The sequence below is a fragment of the Pungitius pungitius genome, chromosome 6, assembly GCF_949316345.1.
Source record: "Pungitius pungitius chromosome 6, fPunPun2.1, whole genome shotgun sequence".
NCBI lineage: Eukaryota > Metazoa > Chordata > Actinopteri > Perciformes > Gasterosteidae > Pungitius > Pungitius pungitius.
Genome location: NC_084905.1, coordinates 816,657 through 834,649, shown reverse-complemented (window position 1 = coordinate 834,649; position 17,993 = coordinate 816,657). Strand labels below are relative to the sequence as shown.

At 44.0% G+C, this 17,993-nt stretch overlaps 1 protein-coding gene across 1 annotated transcript in view; it reads left to right on the top strand.

The window, feature by feature from the left end:
* Positions 1-13,733: 13,733 nt before the first annotated feature.
* The window catches only part of LOC119196030 (uncharacterized), a 37,270-nt gene continuing 33,010 nt past the window's right edge, over positions 13,734-17,993 (top strand). The window contains exon 1 of the mRNA XM_037451396.2: positions 13,734-13,844. The gene's annotated coding sequence lies outside the window, so the exon portion shown is untranslated. The remainder of the gene's footprint in view (positions 13,845-17,993) is intronic.

The following is a 17,993-nucleotide window of genomic DNA, read 5'->3' as shown; positions in this document are numbered from 1 at the left end:
TGAATACACACTTGTAAAGTTCTCTAGATGTCAGCAACCAAAAGCCGTGAAATCCCACATGAATTATTTTTTGTCACTCGAGTGTCTCTGAAGCAAACAGCTGGTACTGTACCAGGGTCCAAGGTGCTGCAGATTTTGCGTGCACTCGCTTGCTAAAAGGTTGGATGTTTGTTCCTGTTTTCATCAATGACGAACATAAGAGTATCAGGTTCTGGGCGACCAAATAGTGCCTCATTCAGGGAGAGGCAGGAAATCAGAAACAAATGGCATTATGAACCGCGAACACAGCTGGAGGGCCGAGTCTGCTAGTGAGCCCAACACAGCATTTCCTCCCAGGTAAGTGTTTCCTCTGCATAACGAAAGCAACATCTTTGAATCCATTTAATCCGCCCAGGATCTGGCTTCCGAATCCATTCAACAATTAAGCAATTTAGAAAAAAAGTTACTACCCCCCCTCCCCCCGTGTCTTTTTATCAGTTGGAATTTCATTGTGGATGGGCTGCACTTAATTGATGTTCATGTAACTGGCTTTTTCAACTTCTTCCCTCAGTCAAATAAGTTTGAGTTGTTGTTTCATGTGTATCTTAGATTTGGATTAGAGTTTACATTACTGATAAAACTGTGAAAAATGGATACACAGTTGAATTCTGTCCTTTTTAAGGAATGATTGAAAACAGTTCATTTAATCTTTTGGGAAATGTTATGTGATCTGCCCATGTGAGTTCCAAAGCCTAAAGGATAATTAAATGTTTGTCCTCATATTCCAAATACTAACAATAGATGCTGTCTTTCTTTTTCTAGCAAATGGATACAGCAATATTGTTTGAGAGTGAAGTACTGTGTGCTGTGACGGTAAATCAAATACACGTTGTGTGCTATGAAAGCACCTCAGCCTTCAGGCCTGAAGCACCAAACACTCAGCTTTGACCTTTACCCCATCTGTGCACTTTCTCTGCGCCCTCACAGCACCGGGGGCACAGGCGTGGAGATAATGATGCCCTGTCACCTGCCGGGACTTTTGGCTCGTATTTTTTTAATGAACCCAAATTCCAGTTTGTTTGACTTACGAAATGTACAATTTCCAGTTCTGTGAAAAATAACAGCTCGGTTCAAGCTGGACTTAATTCACCACTTCACCTGATTTAAATGCAGTCCTTGTGAGATCGTAAAGTCTCCCAGACGGGAGATTTAGCAACGATGCCAGGAGGGGATAACGCACTCCAGGAGTGAAGCACAGACGCACACTGTGCACATGCAATCACACACTGTACACATGCACAGGCCCTGGTAACAATAAGTCGGAGGGGTGTAGCGGTTTGTCGATTCAATCGAACAGAACAATAAGGTAAATGCTTATTTTTATAAAGTTGGGGCAGATGTTTTTCCAGCGGTGAGGTCATTCCTGGGAGTGTGCTTACTAAGCAGAGATAGAGCATGAAGGGTGAGAGGGAACACTACGTCTGCCCATCATCCTCGCCTCTTCCTCCTTTCTTTGAAGTCACTTAAATGAAACAAGACTACTGCCGTATCATTTCGTTCTCCACACAGAAAAAAAAGTCATACAGTGGTTTGCACAAACTTTCCTGCGACCCAGGTTTCCCCTCTTTGTATACGAGTGTGTGCATATGTGGACTGGTGGCTGCATGTGTCTGTTGTGTGAGTATGCATGTGTTTGTCATAATAGTAAAGGTCCTTAAGTCCTTGTGGCCACAGCTGTGTGGTCACATGGACTAGACGAACTCAGACATCACTCACACACACTCTGAGCACCTTGAGGTGACTCCCCATGGCAGGGGGCCCAGTGTGTCACAAAACCACAAAGCTGTACATTCCCAGACTCTAAGTGGGATTAGATTAACAAAGTGGAACACTTGCATCCGCAGTCAATGGCTGTGTTCTGTCTGATTGAATCTGTTTATCTGCACATGCACATAAACAGCTCAGGTATGTGGGAAGAAACCCTCTGGTCTGGTTGTATTTGTATTACATTATGTGAATGTTCTCCAATAAGCCCCCATGGCTCTGCATTTTATAGCTGCATAAATGGCTCTGTGGGCCACATGCCTGTTTTTAGCTACAGTAGTATATCATTTTACACTAAATGGCGTTTTTGATGGGTGGTAAATTGTGTTCAGCTCATTGCTACCATATTGGCTTCAGATAATTATTTTGACAGTTTTAACGGAAAACTATAGACACTCCAGATTGGTAGCTTTCTTGCTTTTGTAAAAACAACCCCTAATAAATGTAGTATTTAGCTGTAAACTCACACCTGTACAGTGTTTGCAGTTTAATGTCCACATGACTGTATGCAATGCATATGGGCCAGATTTCTGGACTATTTCTGGTGCTTTCATTCTTTAGGAGCGTGGCGTCTGATGTGAGGGTTCAGATGAGCATATGGAGAGTGTTATGATGTGCTTCTTTATGATGCACGAATGGTTTGAGAAGTTCTTTTGATTATGGTGATGCTTCATTTCTACCACAGACACTTTTGAAGCAGGCAGGAGAGTATTTCTTTCAGTACATCATAGAAAAAAAAGAATAATAGGCTGCAACATATTGTTCTAGAACACATTTTACGAGCTTGTTTGTGTGTATGTGTTTGTGTTTAGAGATGGATGAAATCTGTGTGTGTAATGTTTTTTTACTTTGATAGTGATAGTTAAGTATCCATTAAAGTGGTATGGATGGGATAGGTTGGAGGTTGGTGAGAGTGGACTTATCGTGCATGAGCCTGGTGTTAATGACCCAGTGACCCAATATCTGCTGGAAAAACAGCTGATCATGAGAACGCTGCATTCAAGATCAAAGCATCAAAGTATCTGCCAACTAAAGGTTGGCAGATGCAATGGAGGAAAGTAACAGCAAATAGAGATGCAGAGCAAGCAGTGATGTGCTGAAGAAGCGACGAGGAGCAGGATGCCACCATCTGTTAGCCACATGCACACCCCACAGCAGTCACATAAATCTCAGCCGAGTTCAACAATGCAAGGCTGCATTCCACCGGGCTGAACGTGCACTGGCTGGCTAGCTCGACAGAAATGTGCTGCTCATGTGACCTACGCATTCAGGCCATACACTTATACATACATACTATAGCCAAATGGATTACGGAAAAATCCCAAGGAATAGACCTGGACACTGTAATTCATCTCATTCAAAGTGTGAGAAAGTGTATTGGAAACAATTTATCTGCTGTGAATTGAATCAGCAACTTGCTAGCTCGTAGAGAATTGAGGCAAAGCTGGTAGCAGTGATATAATCAGGGGGATCCTGATCTCTAATCTCTAGGAAGAATACTGCAGCTGTGCGACGCTGGTTTTTAAAGTTGTTCATAAAGGCAACAATCCTCTGTACCTCTGGTGTGGTCTTCCACTACACTAGGAACAGAGCACACTCAGACCCAGTGACCGGTAACTAAGGAGGATGTTAAACTAAAATGAGTTGGGCTTTCATGTCCTGTACAGGAATGCAATGATGCAATGGCTTTGCATTAGTGATCATCAGATCTCTGATGGGTGTTGTACTTGGAAGTGGGCCTTTGTTCATCATTGTCGGTGAGGAAACAATACAGCGGCTAGAGGTGCGTCACCACTCATTTTACATTCCCTTTCAAACCCCCTGTTTAATTGTACCGTCAAAGCACTGCGGGTGAACTGTGCGATCGGTCATGACATCACAGTCGCAGTGGCGCACATTGGAAGTGGAGCAATGCTCCAAGAACAACATCAGAAACGTTGCAGGCGAAGCAGTAGTTCAGCAGATCAGCGGAATTGGTTACAGGGTGGCATCCAGCCAAAGGTCTGGGTTACACAATGACACTACAGTTACTTTAGGACACAGAAAGCATGAAATAATCATAGCCTTGGGGTGTGTGATCGCTCTACGTTCATCATCAGTCCTCCATCAGCATGCTTCTGCTATGAGGCCAAAGTGGTCGCTGTGCTTATCCTCTGTTTGTGAGGTTAAGGAAGGGACGTTCTTTGGAATCTAACCGAGGACAACGGGGATCGCTTTACAGAGGCTATGGGAGACGGCCAATGGATTTCCCAATTATCGAAATACATTAACAACATTGACAGCTGATGAAAGCTTTGGCCTGTAAGGTTACTTTTGATTCCAACGGGCTTTCTTCAAACAACAAAGCCAAGTTAGACAATTATTCTATGGTTTTAACGTATTCCTGCTATATTAAATCTGGTCTACTGTCTACGGCACATATCACAAATAGTTAAGCCGAATTCTGCCTCCTGGAGGGACTTGTATGAGCAGGATGGGATGATTATGCAGCCAGTAACATGCTCAGTCAGCAGCTGCAGGACAGGGACAACTGTGACTTCCTGAATCCCAAATAATCAAACTATTGTCAAGCCAGACTTATCTCTGCTGCAGCAATCTCATTCAGATATGATATCAGGCAGCTTACCTAAGTCCAAGAAACAGGGGCTAGAACATTCAAAGGTGCTAATGTTTGTATTGAGCATATTTAAAGTGCACAGCTGGTTGAATGTACCACCGTTATTTTAGATTCAGAGCGTGCTACTTAGGGGTTAACTTATTCAACATCATCCAGTGACATGATAGTGATAAATGGTGCATAACACAAAACTAATCACTAAAGGGAAGAGGGAAGCTCACAATTCCCATAGCCATATCAAGTAAGATGTTCAGAGAAATAACATTATTTCTAAGGTTCTTCTGGGGATGATGAAGGAAACAATAGTGTCATACACCGCTTGTTGCTATCCTCTTCGTCTGGTCTGCAAAGCGTACGACTTGTCCATCTTGCCTATCTTTATGTCTACTCTTTTTTTCTCCTATACGTCTTCCTTTCATGATCAGCCAGCAGTTTTTGGACATGTAAAAAGAAAATGCATGAAAAAGAAGAAGAAGAAAGAAAGGACAGTTCTAAAGGAATGTGGCTTGTATTAATCTGGGAATATTGCTTTACCTCATCTGAACTTAATTACTGGCCTGAACTTGCTGTCCTCAGAAAGCAGGCTGAGCGCCACCGGCAGCCCAGATGGGCGAGGAGTGGTCGGCACATTTGTCACTGAGACGGCGGTGAGCACATGAACCCCTGTTCTGTGGTGCTCTTTCATCTGTTGTTTTTGGGGCTCTTATATTGTATTCAGGTGCCGCGTCTCTAGAGATGATTCTAAAAGTTTTGAGACTGTCTTTGTGGCTTGGTGCCTGTCTACTATTAAGAGGCCTAATCAGTTGTTGTACATTTCCTGCTTGTTTCTGACAGCATTTGAAACGATTCTGTGAATGTCTTATAAACACAGTCATAGCAGTTCCTGGTTGTTGTGTACTATCGGACTGCACAGATCTATAGTTGGAGCGGAGCATGCTTATGGCGCGACTAAAGCTTTCCAAGGCGTGTGCGTTTTCCACTGGTGAAAAGTGACTGCAACTTCTCTCACCGCCACTCCCAGACATTTAGGGCAGCGATTGCACGTGCTTTGAGTAAACACCAGCCCATCTGCTCCTTTTTCACCCAAACACGAGCCAAGGTGTCACACAAAAATGTCAGCATGCTATACAGTAAGATAGACAGGAGCTGCAGATGAACAAAGATGTATAACTATCGTATCATAAATCAATAGAAAGTGTTGCTGTGATGTTCGCTCATGACTCCACCTGTCAGAGATGAAGGTGAAAGGTTCTCAAACGATGCGCGCTGCCCTTAGAAAAAAGGGTTTGGTTGCCTCACTCTTACTATCCTCGGACTGTATGATAAACAGTGCTCCAGAGATACGAAGAGGCTTTTTGTTGTAGTGACATTTGGTCAGAAGGAAGCCCAACACTGTGATTTGTTCCCAAAAACCGTCTTTCTTGCAAGAAATGATAAATGAACTTGGCTTTGACAACAGTCTGTGACAGAAACCAGCAGGATGGTCACATGAGATGTGAGTGACAGGGGGTGCACGGGGTCAGGCTTCAGCCACAAAAACAAAAGGTGAACACATGATGCACATACCATACTCATACATATTTAAATTATGGTAAAGCAGATGATATAATTAAACAGGTCGTGAAGACATCAATCAATCAATCATTTGATAGGCTAAAGTAAATACTGATGAAAAATACTTCATTTGCTATGTCTATTCTCAAAGCTTATGGCTTAGGTGTCAGTTTTAGATTTTGTGTTAAACAAATACAAATTATCTAAAAGAAATAAGACAAAAGCTCAGCAAAGGAATACAAGAATAGATTTACCGAAATTAACGGTTCCCGATTTCATTGAAAATCTGCTCTTGTTTTTAATATTTTCTAATGTAATACAACTGCAAATGTTGCATAGCAATTTAGATATAGCAAGTGAGAAGCTCTGTAGTATGATGAGAATCTGCATCACATTCCTTTGATGGTTTCCCATGAAATCCATATTATCTATGGAGTAACAGCATGGTTACTTTACTCCAGTATTGATAATTTCATGTATCAAATGACAATATTCTATTCATGTAGCTTCAGCTTAATGCCACGTTATCATCATGTAAGAAAGTATCTTCTTCTTGCACATGTACGATCATATTTCCAAATTGCAAATCGACCGAAAGCCGGCTGTTTTATGAATGCTGCTGTAGCAACGGACGCAGTGTTTTGCAATAACAGCGTTAAAAGATGTATGAAAGTGTCTGCATCAAAAAGTTGGCCTTACCCTCATTCGCACGAGAGCTGGATTCTGGTCGGTGTCTCAGTGTGTTTGTGCAGCTACCTGGCCTGCGCATAGCCGACCTCTGACCTCAGGAAACACATCCCCGCGGGAGAGGGAATTGCGCCTGTTAGAGGCCCACTCGTGGGCGGTGGAGTGGTTTTATACACAGACTGGCATTATCTGCATCTCCTGCCCCACTCAAAGGCCAGCCCCACTAAATATACCCTGCGAGACCTTCCCAGGCTCTTCTGGATTGGGGAGATGCGGTCGATGCTTGGGCCAAAGGCCAATGGCATGGCTGCCGACCTCCATGGAAAGTATTTTAAGGTCAATTACAGGGTACAGTGCCTTTAGATGGCCGACTGGTGCTGAGGAGGCCTCATATTAAAGGTTTATGTGGAGAAAGACCAGAGAAGATTGCCTTAGCTCACCCCAGCTCTCATTGTTACCACACAACCATTAGGACAGTGCACCCTGAAGGCTTCATGGGTGATGTGTGCTGTGTGTGTGTGTGTTTGTGCATGTGCTAAAAAAAGAGATTCACTAAGAGGTCAAGCAGCACCAATTTATAAATTACATCCTTATAAAACCCCAAAAATCACTTTTCTCAAATTAGATAGGTCACAAAAATCTGTCACCTTTTCTTTTGACTATAGGTTGGATTGGGCCCTGCAAGCTTAACATTGAATACAATGTTGGGCACAGCGTAAGGGCATTGTTTTGGTCAATAGCTAAATGTTTATCATTAATAGAATTATTAATAATGACTTAGATAATCCACTAAATAATTGAAAAGCAGGGCAGCATCCTAAAAATGGTCCAATAAAAAACCCATAAAATACGTCTCATAATTGATATTCACTCATTAAGAGCGAGAAATGTCTATACGTGTGTGTTGGTTAGTAATATATAAATCAAAAGAAAGAAGGAAAGGCTCAGTACAATACAGTAAACAGGCTCATGCTAATCTTAATCTCACTGCGGGTTGTTAGGGTTTGCTTCGGTACCTCGGCCCCGTGTCGCACAGATCCATTGGGGTGAACTGTTGCGTTTCTTGGTGATGCAAAAGCTGTTCGTGCTCTCTATCGCGCAAGCTGTGGTCCAAAGGGGAAGAGGAAACTTTCCAAGGAAACTTTCCTTCTTGTTGAGCGGCTCGGGGCCAGGAGTGAGGACCTCTCTGGAGCAGCTAGAATAAGGATTACACCAATGAGGTCTGGTCCAGGAAGCGTTGGGTTGGAGAGGACTAACTGCTGATAGCTGGAGAGCCTGAATGCAAAATCCCATCATCTACGTGTGTCGGTTCCCTGCGATGTCAGTGGCTTGAATAATAAATCAGATCTCAAGGCTGTTTCACCGAGAGAGAGAAACCGCGCCTGGATGCAAGGACAATGCATTTATGTCCTGTAGCAGCAACGCATTCCAGAGTCAGCCTTGGTTTCATGCTATGGTGGGAGACCAACAACACTTCATAGTACTTATCACTAAAAGAAGCATTAGAATTTTTCAAACTCTGTCTTAAAACAGCATTCACAGGCATGTGTGTTCATTGAAGAATTTAAAAGAGTCATGGGTCACGGTAATTACTTAACATGTCCATACGTGCTATGTATGACCTTTGATTCCAATTTAAAATATTGAGCTCTCCTTCCGTGACAAAAAATCCTTGTAAAGTTCATCTTAAGCCAATAAAGGTCTTTTCACACGCTACAGGGTGCAAAAACTCATCAAATCCTTCATGGGGAAGATTCCCACTAGAATTGTTTAGGGCTGATTTAGTTTGACTCCTTTCAGTCGGATGTTATACTTGATTGAACTTTAAGTAACAATTTGGTGTATTCTGACCTGCATCTCCTTGGTAATTATTTCTATCACCATTTTCTTGATTGTTATCATTTTGATTGGAGTATTTATAAAATCCCCATTTCTGGCAAACATTCATGCTTTCTAAATGACGGAAACATTTAGGGTTTCAAACCATACGGGCACGGATATATAATGACTACAGAACGGCCAACACACTGACGACTTATCCTAATCCTTCCTCCCCCCTCGCACAAACCGTGCGTAGGCCACACACAGATCCACACGTCTGACCAGCGCTCCTTTAAATGAGCATCCAACGAGAAGATTTGAGTCCTTTTCGTAGTTCATTCCAGCTCAAATCCAGTCAGCAATAAATAAAAGGCCTGTCAAAATGTGTTCTACCCCACAGAGAGAGAGAGAGGGGGGGGGGGGGGGGGGGGTTGAAGTTACAGTAGACACCATTCACCTCTGTGTGTTCGGGGGGGGGGGGCAAAGGAGAATGTTGCAGTTGGTGGCTTTGGGCTCCAGGAAGAGTGAAGTATTGATGGGACAAAAGTGAGGGAGAGGACTCAGAGACCTATTTGTGCAGATGAGGGCCGAGCATCTCTGTGTTTGGTTTGCTGTGGCTCTGCTTCAGTTCAATAGCAGCTCTACCAATCACTTTCAGCCCTTGGAACTCCAATGATGACAAAATAAATGCACCACTAGAGGAAATCCAAAGAGGAAGCATTTATGTGTGTCTTAGTATTTCACCTCATCGCCTTATTGCTGTGCAGCAAAATGAAATTCCATTTTGAGTCAGTAACCCTTCAATTAGCTGAGCTTAGCCTGAGACACTGGTCCAGCAATGCGTCACCGCATTACGAGAAAGCTGTTGATGTGTTCGGATCCGGCAGGGCACACCCTGGACAGGTTGCCTGACTATCACAAAGCTGACACATTCATTCTCACGTTGTAAGCTATAGATAGTAAGCTGGGCTGCACGTGTTTAGACTGTGGAAGCAGGAAAACCCTTGAGAAAACCACCACTGACGGTGGAAAAACACAGAAGGGAAACAAACCTGGCTCCTTTTGCTGTGGGGACAGTGGTAACCACCGTGGAGCCGCTACCTCACACAGCATACAGGTGTGTAGGTGGTAGATGGGTGTAACCATAACACATGAGGCAGGAGTTTGCCGCCCATCACAGACCTAAATTTGATCAGTGTCTTCATAAAATTCTATCCCTTCAGTAATGCCATAGCACGTACGTCACAGTGTTGAACGTGAAAAAAGTGTACGGGATGTCATGCAGGCTGCCACCATTGTCACGGTAACATGACTGAAAATATTAGTATTAATTGTGTGCATCCTAAAAATAACCATGAACGTAGCCAAGAAACCCTTATATTATATATATTACATCAGTCATAGTGTAACAGAAGAACAAGAAAGTGCAATTTCATCAAAGAAGAAAGAGCCAAAGTAAAATGAGACTGTGGGTGTCATCTGAGACACAAGTGATGATGGCTTACTGAAAGGTGGAGCACGTCCATTCCCTCCCTCTGTCTGCGCAGCATTTGATTAATGATGTCGTCATAATCTTAATCTTAATCTGTATGCACCTGTATGTATGTAATGTGACATTACCCATAGCCACATAATACAGATTAACCAATAACAATCCAATAAAGATGTTCTTAAAGGATTGACTCAGGTAAGAATCAGTCTGTTGCTGCCCTTCTTCAACTCTTACACTTTCACATAACCGCTCCTGGTCCACATGAATGGGCGAGTACACATCGCCGACCTGCTAAGTCTACACGGGCAGGGGAGCCCCGTGTTTGCCATGGGGGAGAACATGCGTTGGGCAGAAATGGCACACCGGGGTGCGATGGCTCCGCTCCGCTGGTAATGGCCAGTGGAGGTGTGAAATTCCAAAAGCCGAGGCTGGCCCGCTGGGCCCCGGCTCCTCCAGATGCTGCGCACACAGAGGGAGGGAATGGACGGGCTCCACCTTTCAGGAAGCCGCCATCACCTGTGTCTAAGATGACACCCACAGTCTCATTTTACTTTGGGCTCTTTCTTATCTCAGTGGACGAAACAAACAATACGCTCATCGTAAAAAGATCGTAAAAAACGCTGCACTTTATACTCCTTCGGCAAAGTCTTAACGCTACTGCTTTTATTGGACATTTCAGCTATGTAGCCAGTGACTCATGGAATATAGCACACATGTAGTCACCCTCACTTTCCCTAATTAAGAGTCACAGGAGTGTTGGCGTGGTTGTTGATGGAGAGCCATTTCATTTGGGCTCTATGGTGCCAGCCACATGACCTGGGACAACCTCGCTGAACATCCTCACTGCAACTGTAGCACGATTGGGCTACAACTATCATTTTCAGGAATCTGGAACATTTATTGCCAGTTTAACATTTATGTGTTAGACATGCAAGGAAGGCATCGTGGCGCTTGGTTCCATATTATTGGACAGTAAGGCAATGAGACAAAGGACAACAAGACTGATTTTCTGGTTTACTTTTTGGAAGAAAAATTACTGTTTTTAACAGGCCTGTTTGACATAAAGCCACATGCATGTGGAACTGTGGCAAACATTGATAAAGATCATGTACTAGGCCTAATAGTACATTAGCACAATCATTCATTTTACAACAAAGACACGAGTCTTGTTCAAGGAGCAGTGGTGTTGACCACAGAGTGACGTCTGTGAGTCAGAGTTCACCCACTGCTTTGGTCCACGATGTGGCACAAAGTCAGGGAAAAACACCTCATCCTGGCATGGCTACTTTTATTCATGCTTTCTTTTTGTCTTGAATGGCTTCCTAAATGTTGTCTCTGTGTATTTTTCAGAGGAAAAAGACAAGCCGGCATTTCCTTTACATTGTATATGGAAAGAGTGTCAGAAACCTTTTGCTTTAGGTAAACTGTATAGTAGATTAAATTTTACCTTTAAAAGATTTCAATTTATTTAGCTTTTCCACCCAGGTGTGACTCCATTAGGGGAGGTCAGACTGCTCTAAAGTCATTAAAAGACTATATACATTTTGCATTGATGTCATATGACTTATATATAGAGAGAGAGCTTTTAGACCGTTTGCAGAGTGATGATATTTGTTTTTAGGGTCCCTCAAGTTTTTCTGTTTTAAGGACACTGAGTTTTTTATTTTTCAATCTGCATTGACTCTGCTTTCCATTCAAGTCATCAAGACTGAAATTCAAAATTTCACAATCTATGATTGAATCCTGAAGCCTAAAACAAATCCAGCAGCCGTTGCAAATGCAAATGTTCTCTCTAACTTAGTTATATTGTCAGTATGTCGTAATTGTACCGTTTATTCCATTTAGGTTACTCGTAAATTCAACCCCCCAAAATATATATATTATAAATATATGTATTATACAAACATACTTCTTTACGCCTGGTTGTTTGGCCATACAAGACTCACAGTGAGGCTTTTGGCTTTTTAAATCCAATAATAAAGGCAGCATGGAGCGTGAACTTTTTTTTAACCCAAAGGTGATTATAAATTCATCCATTCATTCCCTTGCTCTGATATTGAATGTTTCACTAGATTTTTTACATTCATGTTATGAAACGCTTCTCTTATTCAAGACTAAAGACGTTTTATTGAAATATCATGGAGAGCTCATGGCACATGCAGTCTGTGTTTGGGTCTTTGCAGTGAAATTAGTTTACAATAAACAATATTGAATGAATGTAAGAGGAATTTCCCTCCCCAAGGAACAAGTTGTGTAAATCAGTTTGTCAATGGACTGAAATGTAAATTACAGCTCAACTCAGCCCCTAGTGGCTGGATCCAATATTGTGTCCTCTCAGTAAAGTCCCAGTTTAGACATTGTTTACGACTAAATGTGTACAAAAGCCTGATCTAACTATCCTTTCCTTATTATATGGACACATGCTATTTTTTTTAATCTATTTACTATTGTATAGGCTTTCACAGCCTAGAATGAAGGCGGTCCATAACCCTAAGTAGTGTTTGGTGTACATATGTAAATTTGAATGTCACAGAGCGGGTCTTTGTAGGTGTTAATGATGGTATGGGAAGTCGTTGGAGATCCGCAGGATCCCTGCCGGCCTCATCATGACCTGCCAAAATAGTTGTTCTCTTTTCTGTTCCACCCTACATACTTTGTGACGCTGAATATCCTCTAACCTGCAATCCCCTACGTTGTTATATGCACCTCGACGTAAACCGGCGGACTTGGTTGGTGTAGGTCTGTGTGCAGGAGCACCGGGGGGCAGGGTGCAGATCTTTCCTGGGTTGAGCGTGCCCAGCCCCTGATAATTACAGACAGTAAACAGCCAGCGCTTGAATGCCTTTTTCCACCGTCTGATGGGCAGAGCGTTCGGCTCGAAGAAAAGTCAGAGGATGAGAAGAAAAAGAGAGTCTGAAGATGGAGAAAAACTGTCACCCTTATTTTGGGTGTTGATGTTAGCCATTTGCAAAGAGTTAGAAACACAAACACAGAGACAGACATTTTCACCGCCTACTGTACAGATACTCCTTTTTTAGCAGTCTTTTGATGTGTGATCTTTCTTAGAGTAAGTCCTAATTAGAGCTTACAGCAACCCCTGTTTAAATATGTCTATACTCGCTTTTCTTTTCTCCGAAAAACAGTCAAATTTATCACCAGTGTCTCTCTCTCTCTCTCTCTCTCTCTATTCCCTTATACTCTCGGGGTGTCTGTCCAGAGTTTGTCCTCCTCCCTCAGCTGTCCTTCTTCGTTTTACCTCTGTTATTTCACACAACCTCCTTCTCCTCCCTTACTACATTTAACCAGCAAAACCGTTGAGCCAAAACAACTGAGTGTGGTAAATGTTTATGGATTACGACCCTGTCGCTATGTACCATCTCTCTGTCTCATCACCTCCTTTTTTCATCTCCGTCCCTCTCTCCGCCCCCCCCCCCCCCCCCCCTCTCTCTGTGTGTGCACTGCTGTCTTTGGCAGCGTGCTTCCCCTCTCTTGGCAGGGACAGGCCCTGGAGCTACTGGCTGCGAGTGTGGAAGGGAGGCGGGGAGCGGGGAGCGGGGAGGAGGGGAGGAGGGGAGGAGGGGGGGAGTGGAAGAGGACTCGGGAGGAGGGAGACTCGAGGGGCGGAGGCGTGGTCTGCAGCTGGTAATGAAGTCTTCTCTTTTCATCCTCAGAAGGCAGAGTGCGAGCGGACGGGCCCGGGGTCTGCGTGGCTCTCCACTGCTTTCTGTGCCTTCAGAGTGTGCCGCTCCCCCCCCCCCCCCCCCCCTCCTACCCCCCCACGGCTGGGTGACACAAAGAGGCCGAGCCAGAGAGAGGCCGCTGCCGTCATGAGACTTTCCTTTGTATCGGATCCACAGCGTTACTCTTGAGGTAAGACTTCAGTGTGACTCACGCTGCTGCTGCTGCCGGTCTCTCTGCTCTCCTTTCCTGTCTGTCTCTGTTGATTGTTGTGGTGGGGAGGGAGGGGGGCGGGGGCGGGGGAGGGGAGGGGGGGGGGGGGGGGGGCGGTTGTCCGCTTTAGATCCCGCCTACTTGAATGCGCATGTGTGTGTGCTAGGTAAGTGTGTGTCTGTGCATGTGTGTGTGTGTGTGTGTGTTGCGTTTCCCACTGTTTATGTACGGAAACACACTGAGTCAGCATTCACTGAAAGGTTTACATTAATGTTGACAAATGGCTCCCACTAGTCTGGCAAGGAAGAAGGTCAGAAGTGAGCTCAAACTTTCTTTAAGTAAAAAGAAAGATGTCAAATCAAAAATGGGATGTGAACTGTACCAAGAGTGTCTTGGCTTTGTTTGAGTTGGTATATTTTTATTTCACTTTTATTGTTGGTCTGGGCCACGGTTTGTGTAAAATACGGCTATGCAGGGATGCTACCGGTTTTAAATGAGATGTTAAATGTTCTAAAGTGCTACGTTGTTACTTCCGAGCGTGTGTGGGTACGTGTGGAAATAGTATATGTTTGCACCGTTGATTGCTATTTGAGGCAGATGGATGCAGGAGGCTGTCGGGGCTCATCTCTGCAAATAAATAAGTACAAGAGACAGTCTGTACTCATCTGCAGCCCAGTGACACCAGGCTTTGAAGTCATTTCAATGCAACTGTCCTCCTCCCCGCTGGGCAATTCAGATCCGGCCTGGGACTCGGTCACTTTCATCCACATTCCCATGGAAATCCATCCATCTGTATTATTTCACTCACCTCCTTCCTGCTCCCATACAACCCATGAGTTCTCGCCCCCCGTGACACCCCTTGGTGAGGCCTTCTCTTCCCGTCGACACCACCCCGTACTTTCATAGTCAGTATTCCTATGGCTTCCTCCTCCATCCCCACTAGTCGGACATGGTTTTAGGGAATTGCTCTTTCCGATACACTCTCTTGAAAAAAGGAAAAGGAAACTAAGCGACTTTCCATTAGTTTCTGCTGGGCCATGAACATTATGGTTTCCCAAATGAATAGTGTACAGGAGCTCAGCTTAATTGAAAAAACACACGCACTCTTTGCCATGAAGGAGACGGTCTTTGCGTCAATGTTGAACTGTGCAAATGTACTTTCCAGAGCTGGCAAGATGTAGAGACAGAGAGGAAAATACAAAAACAGCACGTGATCGAGGACAGAGAGAAGACGGAGGCAGATCAAATAACATACAAGTGTGTGGAAAATTAAAAGAACTGATTGAAAACCTACTGGGTGCATTACAATGATAGAGAGAAGGAGAGAAGGGAAACAGCACTCCTGAAAGTATTCCTGAGTGTTTGAATTTGCAGTTTTGGCTCATTTGGTCTGTCAGTCAGCAGAGTGGGTCGAAAACGTGGATTTTAGTGGGAAAGAATGGCAAAAGAAGGCCATAATTTGCTGGTAATTAAGTCCCAAAGGGCAGGAATAGAAAACATCCAACAGAAGCATCTCTCCCAAGATTTTCCACAAACAATATTCTCCCAAATTCTTAGTGTCTGCATCAGACTTCTACTGTGACTAGTGTCTACTTTATTCTGCATTTCCCCTTTGAACAACCCTTGACATACTCAATCAATATCTTTCTCATTACCTTTTTTTGTGTCTGTTGCCTCCATCTCCTCTCCTGCTGTGTTTGTGCGACGTGTTTGTGTGGCAAAGCCCACATGCCGACCATTGAGACCCTGCCATCGGTTTAATGGGCACATTTGTCAAACACATGTTTGCCAGCAGATGCTGTTGCTGGGTCTGCAGAGGAAAGAATCTCTTGTTGACTTCCTTTCTGGGTGGCTCATTCGTTTGTCAGGGCACTGTGACCCTTGACCTCCGGTACCACCTCCTGCCTCTCTCCCTGCTGCCTGTTAACGGTGGACTCCCTGACAGCCCCCCCTCGTCCCAACACTAACGCATGCGTGGTTACTGGAAGAGAGAAACACTCAAAGAAGAGGTTGTTTCATTTCTTTGTATGATTAACACACATATTTTATATTTTCATAATACCTTACTAAAGACTATTAACAATTACCTCAAGGGCTCAATGATGGCTTCGGGGCCGTTTATTATAAGCTTGGCTGGTTCTGTCCAGACCAGTCACGAAGGTTTCATAAGACCACGGAGGTTATTCATCGCTTAATTCCCCATGTTGAGTGAAAGGATCACAACTTTCGGCCATTATGTCTCACGGCTGATGTTCAGCTGCCTTCGAACAGTGAAAGCTGAATACGGACCTCGACCTCGGAAGACAGAGCCTCCTGTCAATGGAGTAATATGCCTGTCACCAGTGGCATAGTGTTAAATAACTGCTTTTGTGTGCTATAAAAAAAGGATACAATGAGTTTATGAAAATGCATGTTATTGATTAAATAACCAGGATGTCTGCAGCACAATGCCAAACCGCGTTATTTTCCTTTCCAATTAGACTGAGAGCATCCATCCAAAAGTAGATTTCTCCATCTTTAGGATCAGACAAGGAACTGTCGGAAAGTGCCGCTACTTTAACGTAAGCAAAACCCTCAGTATTAAGTAGGGGGAAAAGAAAGGAAATACAGTTTGTTCTTTCCTGGGCATAAGTGAAAGGGAGTGAAATTAGTGTTGAATGTTACATAACAGATATAATGCATAACAGATTTAGATTTCATTTGACGGGCTTCCCAGATTTGCTCCCTGTTACTACGACTTTGAAAACTTCACAGTTGGTGGTGAAGCCATCTTTTTTTCATATAAACAGAATTAGAAGCCAAACCTTAATTTCTTAGCTAAATTTGATTACATAATTGAAGACTTGCTTCATGATTAGAAATAAACATGTTGTAAACATTGACCTTTTGCATGTTGGTGGAGAGGCTGCACTCCTATTCATTTCTGCATCACGGATCAAAGGCCACAGATGATGATGGAAACGTCCACAGCTTTCTGTCTGATTGTGCTTCCTCTTTTCATTCATTTTCATGACTCACACCATCATGGTTGGCTGTTCCTGTAGTTCGAATGGACAGATAACGTCTTCATTGTTTGGGGTACTGACATTGAGGGCCCGGGCGCTTAATTTAATGAACTCCGACTGCGATGGCGGTCAACACGGACAGTGGAATTATCTGTGGGGACGTAATTTGAACTGATTATACCACCTGTATGTCATATTATGTAGCTGAACTGCTCTAACGCGCTCTACAGTGCCGTGTCCATCTCTTTCTCAGCTGCACAGTAACATTTGCATTGTGCAGCAGAGTCGGTAAACTGAGCACTAGTTTGCGGTCTCATCTGACCTGTCTTTTAAGGACTTGTCCCGCCAACCTTTATGGATCCCGCTGCAGCTGGTTACACTCTTGCTGGCCCTCCATTGCCCCCACCAAGAATTTTGCCTGTAGATAATATCTGGAGGCCGAGTTTTCTTAAGATGAGCAGATTTACTGCAGTGAGATGAAAAACACATGACTTGCGGGAGAGGAGAGTCCCTCTGGTTTAATCACTCCAGCTCCATTCCAACTTCTGTCCCATTCTCTTGGACCTATCTGTGTCCTCCTCTTCAAAAACGGGGACCATTTGCGCATCGTCCCACCGAACGCCTCTGTTTATCCGGTCCGGTCGGGTATGTGTGCCCACGCCACGCCATTGCATCGCCAACGAGCATTGTTGTGTGCGTGTCTGTTTGTGCGTTGTCGATCATGAGTCCAAGTACCAGCCAGGGTGAAGGCGGTAAGTGATGTGTCTACTGACAAATAACGGTTGGATCGGGCCGCCGCGTGTTTAGTCGACACTTTATCCAGGCAGAACATTGGCTCGAGCATTTTCCTGCTCTTTCTGCTCTTTCTGCTGTGGGAATGCAGACGCGGCAGCTCTGATTACTTCTGACAGTGACAACAAGAACAGGCTGCTGGAGAAGACTTTCTGAAGACCTCCCCCCTGCGTCTGCACAGAAAGGCAGAAGAATGAGCCAGATGGAACAAGAAATTGCTGGTTTCCCACCTTATTTCTTGAACTCTGAATTGTTAATGTTGGGATACGACCAACGGTTATTTGTGAGAGTGCTTTCATTTTGGCCTTTATTTCTGGGACTTGGTGGACTT